Source organism: Nothobranchius furzeri, chromosome 13 (assembly GCF_043380555.1).
Source record: "Nothobranchius furzeri strain GRZ-AD chromosome 13, NfurGRZ-RIMD1, whole genome shotgun sequence".
Taxonomy (NCBI): Eukaryota; Metazoa; Chordata; class Actinopteri; order Cyprinodontiformes; family Nothobranchiidae; genus Nothobranchius; species Nothobranchius furzeri.
This window is the reverse complement of record NC_091753.1, coordinates 19676461-19689659: the sequence shown is the minus strand read 5'-3', so window position 1 is coordinate 19689659 and position 13199 is coordinate 19676461. Positions and strand designations below refer to the sequence as shown.

General features: G+C 43.2%; 2 long non-coding RNA genes across 2 annotated transcripts; one reads left to right on the top strand and one right to left on the bottom strand.

The window, feature by feature from the left end:
- Window positions 1-485: 485 nt before the first annotated feature.
- LOC129164415 (uncharacterized) lies at window positions 486-3099 on the bottom strand. Its single transcript, XR_011515942.1, has 4 exons — window positions 2589-3099; window positions 1889-2035; window positions 1557-1771; window positions 486-1172 (listed from the first exon to the last, which is right to left on the bottom strand). It is a non-coding gene; the product is annotated as an uncharacterized lncRNA (long non-coding RNA).
- A 205-nt stretch (window positions 3100-3304) lies between these two features.
- On the top strand, window positions 3305-4465 carry LOC129164416 (uncharacterized). The gene is made up of 2 exons (XR_011515943.1): window positions 3305-3396; window positions 3472-4465. It is a non-coding gene; the product is annotated as an uncharacterized lncRNA (long non-coding RNA).
- The last annotated feature ends 8734 nt before the right edge of the window (window positions 4466-13199 follow it).

The window sequence follows — 13199 nt, the reverse complement described above, 5'->3', positions numbered from 1 at the left end:
AAATATCTAAATAGCAACTCCAGTGAATAATATAAGCCTTTTTGCTCACTTACACTTAAAATGTGAAACACACCGTGTTAATGGATAAAAAAGTGGGTTTTTCATGTTATGTCTCCTTTAATACTATAAACTAAACATTTACTACACATACTAGTCTCACTAGATGTTTTCTAAACACTGAATCTCACGACTACATCAGTCAGCTACTAAATGTTAACAGATGTCTTACAATACATTTACAATTGTCACTTGACGGCTTCCAAAGATGCAGCTCCCTACCGACCCACTTTTTAAATAGATAATCTATCAGTTATTATAAATACATTAATAAACTACTTTAGAACGTTACAAACCATTTACTACTTCTTAGTTAAGTATTTTGAGTGAGCTCATCTAAAGTGGAGACTATATATACCTTACAACCTATTAATAAATGTGAAAGTTTTTCAAAATACATTGTAATAAAAAATAAAGGACAACACAGATACAGAAAGCACTTTATTTTTAAGATGCCAATTATAAAACATCAAAACAATGCTTACAAATATTGACACACAACTGTCAAAACAAACATTGTGCTGAACCACTATTAGCCAGTATTTGAAGTAAAGAACAAGGCTCGATGCACTTTTATGAATTGTATGTTTTTACATGAAATGTATCACATGTGTGATCTTTAAAATAAACATAGAATCTAACAGTAAAAAAATAATAAAAGTCATGCAAACCAAAAATAGTGTCTTTTTTTATCACACAAATCTGCCAATCAACTGGACTACATAACTAAATCTGGCCCTTTTTGCAGTTAACAATGGTGACCTATCACCACATTTCACAATGTAAAAAAACCACTAAAATCTAGTCTTTTTTTTAAAGAGGAAGCAACTTCCCAGAAGACTTATAGGACTCACGTTTGTCCTCTATTTCTGGATCTGCACTGATTGCTGCAGCACACTGTGTTGCAAACAATGACAGTTTCTTACCCTGTTTGTTTTTTTCTAATTCTTTATACCTATCAGGTGCGACAATGAAAAGCTCAGCAATTGGAGCAGTTGCCACAATTGTGTTCCGGTCCACTCCCAGACGTTTAAAGGCAGCTGACATGGTCCCTCCTCTTTTGAACAGCCTCAAAATCCTCTCATACCGGGTGACCACTTGTTTGGGATTCTGGGCTGCAATTTAGAGAACAAATGTGTTATATTGAGATTATTAATTTTATGTAATAGTGTAGGGATGTAACACACATATTTCTAAATTTACTCATTAACTGCCAATGACGACTAAAGTCGTCATTTGCATTTTTATACTGTATGGGCGTCGGAAAGAGCCCCCGCACCGTGAGAACAGACATGCCAGCTCTACTTTATTACATTTGTGAGTTTTCAAGCTAAGGATGAAAGCAATCTAAAAACTGGAATTTATGAAAGATTATTTAATTTTAGTCACACATAAGTCTCTAGGGACACTAGAAGGGTTAAATAACATAACCAACTCAGAAGAACAGCAGTACAATACAGCATGTAGGATCAAATTATAGAAAGATTTAATCACTTTACCTCGAGTCTTGTTCTTGCAATTTGGTCATGTTTCTTTGACTTCTTATTCTTTTTGGCTTTGCCTTTCTTCTTCCTCTTCTGACTGTCTTCATCTGATGAAGTTGTGCTCGTGGAGGAGTCAGAACCCTTATCAAATGACCCGTCAGAGGAAAGCGAAGACATGCTCAGTACGTCACTGGGATGCTGGACAGACCTTGTGGGTTCTTTTGTGAGACCTAGTAAAACAGTTAAACAGACAACACAGACAAAGTTACAGAACAGAATGCTTAAGTAAATGCTAAAGCAAATAAAGTATTTGTCATGCTATGTAATGTTTTTAATAGTGGACTTACATGCTGCTAATTGCTCCTTTAGATAGTCTCTTTCTTTGGTGAGCTCATCAATCTAATCCTTTTGCCACTCTAGCTTCATCTTACAGATCTCCACCTCTTGTGATCGTCTTCTGTCTGTCAGCTGTGCAGTTGGAGCAATAGTCACACCTAGAGAAAATTGAAAACAAAAAGAAATTAGGCTATTAATACAACTAACAACTGATTAAACAACAACTGCAGAAAATGCAATCATAATACAGTTTGTAAAATATGAATAACAGTAAAATCATTGCAATGATTAATACATAGCCTGCTGTGGTAAAATTACAAATTATATTAAGTTGTTTTTAGAAACTTGCTTACTTGACAATAATTATATATTAATGTATTTCAAATATATTGTATTAGACTGTATAATGTAGAGCATTTATTGCATATTTATATTGCATAGACATGCATCAAAAAAGCTACAGAATGACAAACTAAATTGCAGAAAGTACAACTAATAGCAGCCCAGAGATATTCCAAAAGCAATAATCCTTAATTATTCCTTTAACTGGGTCACAAAAATAACTAGTAACATACACTGCACATTGCTTTTGTGGAGCTTGAATGTAAGCTAAAAGCTAAGCTAACCGCTTATTAGCGGTTAGCGCCTAGCCCCGTGATGGTAGTTTTTTCCAACAAAATAACCAAACACAATAAAGTGCAAAACACTCACCACTTGTAACACTGACATCCACCTTGTCCACGTCGTTACTTCCCTTTTTTGCCCTCGTTCGCCTGCCTATTGTAGATCGACCAGGGCTCGTCATGTTCACAGTGCTAGAGGAAGCCATTACTCCACCTTGGTTATGCCCTAGAGGTGAAAGGGCACAGCATCGCGGTCTCCTATTGGTCACGTCGGAAGACGGAAGCAGCAAATGCGCGGCTTTCTCTGGCCAGAAGCGACATTACAGCTCAGAGCTAGCATAACTGGAAACTCATTAAATGATATTTTGGCCAAAAATGGGAAATTTTACACGACTGAAAAAATTAATTAACGAGGAGCTTTCTAGAAGAGGCCCACTGAAGCTTATAAAACATCAGAAGATTAAACTGCTTAAAAGAAAAATGAAATGCAAAGTATGCCACCAGGAAACAAAACTGAAGAAAAGGGTGAACAACGGAGACCAATATGCCTGGTAAGAAATGCATTTTTTATTTTTGTAGGACGCCATAATAACCGGGGTACTTACTGTAAACGTCATTGTTATTATTTGGTTTTATACCTAAATCCTCATTGAAACAGAGCAAACAGGGACATCTCTTGAAAGGGATGTTCCACCCCTAAATACAAAATGCTTTTTTCTTACTTAAGTAACTCACTGCGTATAATGATACATACATTTTTTCATGTTACAATTTTTAAATAGGATCTGTCGAGGAGCAGCACATGGTGGACGCGTTAAACAAATCTCTGTCAGACACAAGTCCCTTTTCAGCCGTTCGAAAGTCTCACTTCAACACTGGATGCAATCTATCTACAGGTAAGCATAAACACTACACAAAAAGGAACTAAATTTAAATGACTCTTTGTAAGGATGTTATTTTTCTCCCTGAAGATTCTCTCAGGATCTCAGATTACGTCAAATTGACATGATGGATGACACCATTGCAGGCAGTACGACAACACTTAGTAAAATGTCCAAAAAATTAAGGAGGGTATGTGTGGCTGCAGTTCAAAGAATGAGATGTCGTACAGGTCAGCAGATTGGTGGCCGAAGGGAGTTTGTTGTGATCGATGAGAGTCATTTTCATCGCAAATGAAAGGTAAGTTTTGTAATAGAAATTATATATTACATCTATATGACAACCTTTCACAGCACTTTTTTGCCATTTGCCTTAATTGTTTTCTTTCTGCATCAGTATGGGAGAGGAAGAATGGCAGGGGGCTGGAAAAGAAGAAAGTGGGTGTTCGGAATGCTGGGCATAAAAAAATCAGCGTAGAACAAGGCCTATCTTGCGTCTTGTGGAGAAAAGATCTCAAAGACATCTTGTTCCTCTGATCACTCTTCATGTCAGGATTGGTTCCTTGGTGAAAAGTGATGAATGGCGGGCCTATCGCATTCTCCCAAACGTAGGTTGTGGACATTATACTGTTAACCACAGCAGATGGTATGTGGACCCTCTAACAGGTGCCTATACCCAACATCTACAGAGATCCTGGAGGTCTTACAAGGAGAGAATTTGGAGACTCCGGGGTAACAGAAATGACAGCCTACTATCAGAACACCTTACAGTTATTGAGTGGAACGAATGGCTTGCAAAAAAGCACAAACAGGGTGCTTTAGGGAGACTGATATATGACATTTTTAAAAAAATACAGATAAAAAAGTTACTGTTGCAACTGCAGTTTTTTTTCACCTTTTGAAAAAATTTGAGCATTTCATGTAAAAACATACAATTCATAAAAGTGCATCGAGCCTTGTTCTTTACTTCAAATACTGGCTAATAGTGGTTCAGCACAATGTTTGTTTTGACAGTTGTGTGTCAATATTTGTAAGCATTGTTTTGATGTTTTATAATTGGCATCTTAAAAATAAAGTGCTTTCTGTATCTGTGTTGTCCTTTATTTTTTATTACAATGTATTTTGAAAAACTTTCACATTTATTAATAGGTTGTAAGGTATATATAGTCTCCACTTTAGATGAGCTCACTCAAAATACTTAACTAAGAAGTAGTAAATGGTTTGTAACGTTCTAAAGTAGTTTATTAATGTATTTATAATAACTGATAGATTATCTATTTAAAAAGAAGTGGGTCGGTAGGGAGCTGCATCTTTGGAAGCCGTCAAGTGACAATTGTAAATGTATTGTAAGACATCTGTTAACATTTAGTAGCTGACTGATGTAGTCGTGAGAATCAGTGTTAACATTTAGTAGCTGACTGATGTAGTCGTGAGATTCAGTGTTAACATTTAGTAGCTGACTGATGTAGTCGTGAGATTCAGTGTTTAGAAAACATCTAGTGAGACTCTAGTAAGTGTAGTAAATGTTTAGTTTATAGTATTAAATAGGGTATGTTAACTATTTACTTACCCTTTACCAGTGGGATTGTATACTGTTTTACATCATGAAAGGACTGGTTTGTAAATGATGGAGAGCAGAGTTTATAAATGATTAATCAATGACTTATAGATCATGAAACATCATGAATAAAAAGTGTGACACGGTAGCTTCTTCATCATGAATAAAGCCTTAATAGTGGTGCTTGTAAGCTGTTAAGTAATTATGATCATCTTTTTGCAGATGCTTTACAAATGATTAAATAACCATTAACCAATGCTTTACTGATGATTAACTAATGCTTAATAGTGTGCACTTATTATAAAGTGTTACCGAAAAATCAAATGAAAAAGGACGGTAAAAGGAATGAAAATACACAGTAAATTTAGTTCACAGTAAAGATGTTTGCTTCAGTTTAATTATCAGCTTATAAAACTACAAGGACGATGTTAAATTACAAACAGTTGAATGTTATTTATCGTGATATATTAAATATTGTTATATATTGAGAAAAATATATATTTAATTATAAAAGAGAATTAAAATAATAAACACTCAAAAGTATCGAAAATTGATACCGTTAAGTACCGGTACCGATTCGTAGGTACCGGGAATTAGTACCGGATCGATTCAAATGTCAAAGGTACCCATCCCTACCGACCACAAGGGCGGGAGTTGAGGATGCGCCGAACCTTGGACACCAGTCCCCCTTTGTAGAGCTGAGCAGGAGGAGGCGGAGCCGGAGCCGGGCACAGAGGGTTGGAAACGACGGGCTTCACCAGGGAGACGTGGAACACAGGATGGATCCGGAGTGACGAAGGAAGCTCCAAACACACGGTCCTTGGGCTAGGGACCGCCAACACTCTGAAGGGACCAAGGAATCTTGGAGAGAACTTCTTGGAAGTAGCTTTCAGTGGGACATCCCTGGAAGACAGCCAGACCCTTTGACCGGGAGAGTAAGTGGGAGCTGGGCGGCAGTGTCGGTCAGCCAGTCTCTGGTTCCTCTCCGCGGTCCGTTGAAGGGCCGATCTCATAGCGACCCAGATGCGACGGGCCCGACAAAGGAATTGAGGAGTGGTGAGGGTGGTATCTGCCTGAAGGGGGAACAGAGAGGGCTGATACCCGAGGGAGGACTCGAAAGGAGACTGACCTGTGGCGGAGGAGACACGGCTGTTATGGGCATACTCGACCCAAGCCAAATGCTCGATCCAGGTGGACGGGCTGGTGGCACAGACGCAGCGAAGCATAGCGCCTAGTTCCTGGTTCATCTGCTTGCATTGTCCGTTGGTTTATGGATGAAACCCCGAGGTCAGGGCCACCTGGGCTCCCAAGGCAGTGGCGAACTCCTTCCAGACGCGGGACACGAACTGGGGACCACGGTAAGAGAGGATCTCTGTTGGGATTCCATGCAGACGAAAAACATGCTTAATTAAAAGCTGGGCCGTAGCGGCAGAGATAGGGAGGGCCTTTAACGGCACCAGATGACAGGCTTTGGAGAACCTGTCTACCACAGTTAAAATAACAGTAAAACCATGCGACGGTGGTAACCCACAAACAAAGTCCAAGGCGATATGGGACCAAGGACGGGACGGTACATGTAGAGGACAGAGTAGACCTGCAGGAGGCTGGTTAGAGCCCTTTTGCTGGGCACAGATGTGGCAGGCCGACACATACTCCTTCATGTCTCTGTAGAGGGAGGACCACCAGAAAGATCGCCTGATTAGAGCCACTGTATTTCCCACTCCGTGGTAGATGGAAAATCTCCCGGTGTGAGCCCAGTGGATAACTTTTCCCCGTAATCCTTGGGGAACAAACAGTTTGTTAGAGGTTCCGTTACCTGGGCTGGGATCTGTCTTAAGGGCCTCCAGGACCTGGTCCCTTATGGGCCAGGTTACTCCTGCAACAATGCAGGAGGTAGGCAGAATCGTGCAAGGAGCCGTCTCATCCTCAGAGGCGTACTGTCGAGACAGAGCGTCAGGCTTCACATTCTTAGACCCCGGTCTATAGGATACAACAAAATTAAAACGGGAGAAGAACATAGACCACCTGTACTGTCGAGGGTTCAGTCTTTTTGCCTCTTTGAGATGGATCAGGTTTTTATGATCAGTCCAAATGATGAAAGGTAGTTCAGCCCCCTCCAGCCAATGTCTCCACTCTTCTAAAGCCAGTTTTACGGCCAGTAACTCCCTGTCCCCTATGTCATACCTGCTCTCAGTGGGTGTTAAGTGCAGAGAGTAGAAGGCACACGGATGGAGTTTATGGTCCTCCGATGATACCTGAGAGAGCACTGCCCCAACCCCGGTGTCCGAGGCGTCCACCTCCACGGTGAACTGCCGCTTGGGGTCTGGTCTGGAGAGGACTGAAGCCTCCGTGAACTTCTTAAGTGTCCGAAATGCAGCTTCGACTTCTGGACACCAAGAAAAGAGCTTGACAACAGAGGTTAGGGCTGTCAAAGGGGCTGTGGTCCAGCTATAATTGTGGATACACCGTCTGTAAAAGTTTGCAAAGCCAAGGAACCGCTGCAGTTGTTTCCTGGTGGTAGGGCTAGGCCACTCCGTCACTGCTTGGACCTTATCAGGATCCGCCCTCAACCGTCCACTCTCTAAAACAAACCCAAGAAACTTAACAACAGACACATGAAATTCACATTTCTCGGCTTTTACAAAAAGTCTGTTCTCCAACAGCCGTTGGAGTACCATCCGAACGTGTCTTTTGTGTTGGACCATGGACCTAGAGAAAATCAAAATATCGTCAAGATATACAGTTACAAAGTCATTTATGATGTCCCCCAACACAGAGTTCACAAGTCTCTGAAACACCGCTGGAGCATTAGTGAGACCAAAAGGCATCACCAAATATTCAAAGTGTCCCAGAGGTGTCTTAAAAGCAGTCTTCCATTCGTCACCTTGGCGAACCCTGACCAAATGATACGCGTTGCGGAGATCCAACCACGTAAAAACGGTGGCATCCTGCACAGGTTCAAAGGTAGACGAAAGCAGAAGAAGCGGGTACTTGTCTTTTACCGTTATTTGGTTTAAACCCCTGTAGTCTATACAAGGGCGGAACGACCCATCTTTTTTGGCCACGAAGAAAAAACCAGCTCACAGAGGCGAGGTGGATGGCCTGATAATGCCATTGGCCAAGGCCTCGGTGATGTACTGTCTCATACTGTCCTGTTCAGGCTTGGACAGACTGTAGAGACGGCTGGATGGGAGCGGAGCTCCTGGCAACAGGTCGATACCCATGTCAAACGGACGGTGAGGTGGTAACGTGGCTGCTTTATCTCTGCTAAACACCTGCTGTAAATCATGGTACTCACTTGGTACCTGGGTGAGATCAGGCGGCTCCCTAAAAGTCTTTTCAGAGTCCTTAGATCCAGCTGCAGCAGAGGGTAAGCAGGTTAGAAGACACTCCGAACTCCAGGTGTCGACACGGTTAGACCTCCAGTCCAAACACGGGTTGTGTTCCCTAAGCCAGGAATGGCCTAGAACTACTTGGTTCTGCGGAGAGGGAAACACAATCAGTGAGGTCGTCTCTGTGTGGTTACCTGAGACCTGGAGCTGGAGTGGTTCGGTCCGGAGAGTGATGGTGGACAGAGACCTCCCGTCTAGGGAGGACACAGTTAATGGTTCCAGCAGTGGAACAGTAGACAGACCCAATCCCGCACCAGATGCGGGTCCACCAATGACTGTTGACATCCAGAGTCCACAAGAGCAGTCGTCTGGTAGCGACGACTGTTAACAGTTAATGCACAGTCTATAAGAAAACGGGAGGTTTCTTTACCTGACTGACTGCCCACCAGAACTCCCGAAACTACTGGTGGGCACGCCCTTTTGACGCTGCAGGGCAGGATTGCACCATGTGTCCTGGCTTACCACAGTAAAGGCACAGCCCCTTATAGCGATGATAGCGTTCCTCCGGAGTGAGATGGGTGCGTCCCACCTGCATAGGCTCCTCAGAGGAGTCCAGAGGAGGAGACCTACAGGATGGGCGATGTGCTGGTGGTGGTGACAGATCCCTGGAAGATGTCTTCAGAAGCTCCTGATGTCTCTTGTCGATGGATATGCATAATGTGATCAACCCGTCCAGAGTTGGTGGTTCAGGGAAAAGAGCCAGCTGGTTCTTAACCCTGTCGTTTAAAGCCTCGATGAAAACTGCTTTGAGAGCTTCATCCCCCCATGATGTCATTGCAGCCAAAGTCCTGAACTCCAGAGACATGTCAACCACTGACCTTTTTCCCTGCGAGAGGCGCAACAGTCTCTTCCTGATGTCAGTGGTGGTTTCGGAACTGCAAAAGGTGAGTTTAAACTCCTCCAGAAAGTCAGGGTAGGAACCAGACAGAAAATCGTGATTTCTACTCTTAGCCTCTGCCCACCTAAGTGCCTTGCCTCTAAGAAGTCCAACAATAAAAGAAATCTTCATAGAGTCAGTAGGAAAAGACTTCGGGGAGTCTTCAAACGCTATGCGGCACTGCAGTAAAAACCCAAAACAATCCTCGAACTCACCGGAGAAAGTCGGGCATTGCCGAGGAGGGGCCGAACGGCAGTGGGTGATATCTGGAAGACAGAGCGCTTCATGTCCGGGTGAAACCACTCCTCCCGAGGCGTGGGCTTGTGGTGCTGTTCCAAACGCCGGAGCGACGGCTGGCGCTGGAGCGAGGACGGAAGAGGAGAGTTGTTCCTGGAGCTGCTGCAGTACGGTCTCTAAACGTTGGTAACGTTGGTTGGAGATGGTGAGCTGCTCCATGAGGACGGGGAGTGTCTGCTCCTGTTGGGACATCCGGGTAGCCAGATCTGCGAGTGCTGATTCCGCTGGGTTAGATGCGTGGCCGGATGATTCTGTCATGGCTCGAGGTAAGTGCCTAACCCAAGACATGCAGAATCATCACACAAGTCCAAAGCAGTAAAGTAAAAATGTCTTTATTGTAAACGGTAACTGAAAACTGCAACAGGGAAGTCCTGTGCTGAGGAGCCAAGATGGCTCGAGTCTCTGAAGTGTTCAGGTTGAATGATGAGGGGAAGGGAAGCCGGGAAGGACACTGAGCAGAGGGTGAGAGATTTCGTAGGAGTGAGGCAGCAGAGGGAAGTCCGAGCAGGAATGGCGGAGGAGGACAGGACGTGTTGAATAATTGCAGAAGTGAAGACAGCGAGGGTGAGAGGATGACGAGGTGATCCTGAGCGAGACAAACAGGTGTAAGGCATAATCCAAATCCAAATCCGAAAATACAATCCAAGGTCGATAATTCAAAAGTCAAAGACGAGTCAAAACACAAGTTAACAAATTTCAAGGTTTCAGAATCGAGGGGCTGGTGCTACCTGAACTGGTACAATCATCCGGCAAAATGAAGTGTCTCCGTCCTCCTTTTAAACCCACGTTCCTGATTAGGGAATCGTCTGCAGCTGTAGTTCCCTCTGCTCCCCACCTGCGGAGAATGAACTCTGATTCTGGTGAGAGGAGATGGTGGAACTCACCTCTGCTCAGGGACGTGACACTTGCACAAGTACACAACACCAGTATTCTCTGGCAGGAGCCGGGATCAAACCTACAACCTTCTGCTCTATCTCCAGAGCTATTGCTGCCCCAATAAAGAGAATGGCTTTTTCCATGAAATTATAACAAGGCTATATACTGAATTGCTGTCATTAAATTACAAAAATTATGATGGAACTGTAATATAAAAGAAAAGTATTATGCTTTTGGCCAATTCTGGGTTTTTATAAACTAGAGAAGACGCTGGAACAGAAATATCCATTTATTATAACTAAGAATTTACTTGTTAGACCTGCAAAAATGTGTCAAACACCCAAGGTTTTATAAAAAAATAAACACCCGCAGTGAATGACTGGGCCTGTACAGAGGAACCTGTCAGCAATGGTAATTGGGAACAAGGTTTATTTAACACAAGTGGCACATTTTTCTTTGTTTGCAAAGTGCGTTGAGTTGAGTGGAGACTGTTTGAGCAGAGATAAAGGAGCAATCAGGTGTGCAGTGGAGATGAAGATGGGCCTCATTTGCATATTCATATAGGAATGGGTAAACAAAGAGCAGGTGTGCAGATTTTCTTTGAGATGTTTTACGAATGGCAGGGATTATTTTTTATGACAAAACCAGCTGTGTTACTGTGACACAGCTTGTGTGGTGGTATCTCACCTGTTATGGAACGCTGTTTGAACAACCTCGGTTTGGAGGAACTGAGATTGGAGCGGAGTGGATGGACAAGTAATTATTAATGTTTAGGCTACTTTGTAAATATTCACAACCCCATTGAATTATTTGGTAGTGATCAGCCATAGAAACCAAATGACAACTAAAACTAAAGAAGAAAAGAAGAAGAACTAAATATCATTTCTATAGCGCCTCTCAAGATAAAAAACACGAAGCTCTTCACAAAACAAACAATGTAAAAATATAAAAAAGAATTTAGAAAATGATTTAAAAAATATTTCAAATGAGCAAAAATAGACAATTGTGATTAAAAATGTTAAGAAAGAGAGAGAGAGTGAATAGGAAAGAGGGAAATCAGTGGATCCTGAGGAAGGTGGAATAGGTGGGGAGAGCAGAATAAAGAGAGGGTGGTGATGAAAGTCACACCAAAGCCAGCCTGGGCAAGCGTTTTCAGCTGCTTTTTAAAGGAGACCACTGAGTCCACTGATCTCAGGCTCGGGGGAAAGAGTTCCAGAGTCTGGGGGCCACAGCAGCAAATGATCTGTCACCTTTGGTCTTTAGCCTGGTGCTGCACAACCAGTAGGCTTTGATCACTGGACCTCAGGGACCTGCTGGGGGTGTAGGGACTAAGAAGATCACCAATGTAAGATGGTGCTTGTCCATGTAAGGCCCTATAGACCAGAACCAGGATCTTGAAATGAACCCTGAAGTTGACTGGCAGCCAGTGAAGCTGGAGGAGAAGCAGGGTGATGTGGGTGTGTTTGGAGGACTTGGTCAGAAGCTGAGCACAGGCGTTCTGAACCACCTGTAGACGGTTCAGGGAGGTTCTGCTCAGACACGTGAAAAGAGAGTTACAGTAGTCTAAGCGTGAGGAGATGAAGGTGTGGATAATTGTCTCAAGTTCAGAGCGAGACAGAATGGGACTCAGCTTAGCAATGTTCCTGAGATGGAAGAAGGAAGAGTGACAAGAGAACTGACATGAGAATCCAGGGTGAGAGCTGGGTCAAAGGTCACGCCAAGATTCCTGATGGAAGGTTTGGTGTGAGAAGCAAGCTGACCAAAAGAGTCTCTGACTTTGGGAACCAGCTTGTCTGGGGCACAGATGAGGACCTCAGTCTTAACTTCATTCAGCTGAAGAAAGTTCCCAGCCAATCAGGTTTTAGTCTAAGCAGGTGTATAACAGCTGCAGCTTAGACATCTCATGGGGCTTAAAGGAGATGTACAGCTGGATATCATCTGCGTAAAGATGGTAGGAGATTCCTTTGAAGGAGCTCAGGATGTGCTGAAGAGGAAGCAGATAGAGGAGGAAGAGCAGAGGCCCCAGCAAAGAACCTTGTGGGACACCATGGGTAAGGGAGGTGGTGGAGGACCTAAACTTGGAGACGGCCACAGAAAAGGAGCGCTCAGAAAGATAAGAGGAGAACCACTCCAGAGCAGTTCCTGATAGGCCTACCCAGTCTCTCAGCCTCTATAGAATCAGAGCATCTTTGACAAAGAGAGAGAGAAAGAGAATTAGGAAGGAGGAAGGAACGGGAGAGGTAAACGAGCAAAGAGATTTTAACTTTTTAGCACCCTTCCAAGTTATATATAATAAATCATTTGATAAACACATTTTGTACATTAGCAATTCTTTCATATACAACTTTCCATTATTTGTGGTGACAAAAATGTTTTTGAGGAGCCACTTTAGAGCCAAGCAACGACATCCAGCTATCTGAGAAGAGCCGCAATTCCTACCATGATTATAGAAATGCAATAACAGTCCAGCTGTAACATAGAGCTAGATTCACTCGGCCACCTTCAGTCTGAGAGTGAGAACTGAACTGATCCATTATCAAAACCTCTGCCTGCTGTAAAAGCATTTGGTTTTCAGACGGTAGAGTACGTTATAGGAGATATTTTAAACCGTGTGTGTGTGTGTGTGTGTGTGTGTGTGTGTGTGTGTGTGTGTGTGTGTGTGTGTGTGTGTGTGTGTGTGTGTGTGTGTGTGTGTGTGTGTGTGTAGGTGGGGGGGGTGTATGTGTGTGTGTGACGTGTGCGTGTGTGTGTGCGTGTGACGTGTGTGTGTGCGTGCGTGTGTGTGTGTGTGCGTGTGGAGGTGGGGGCTGAGTGTTGTGGG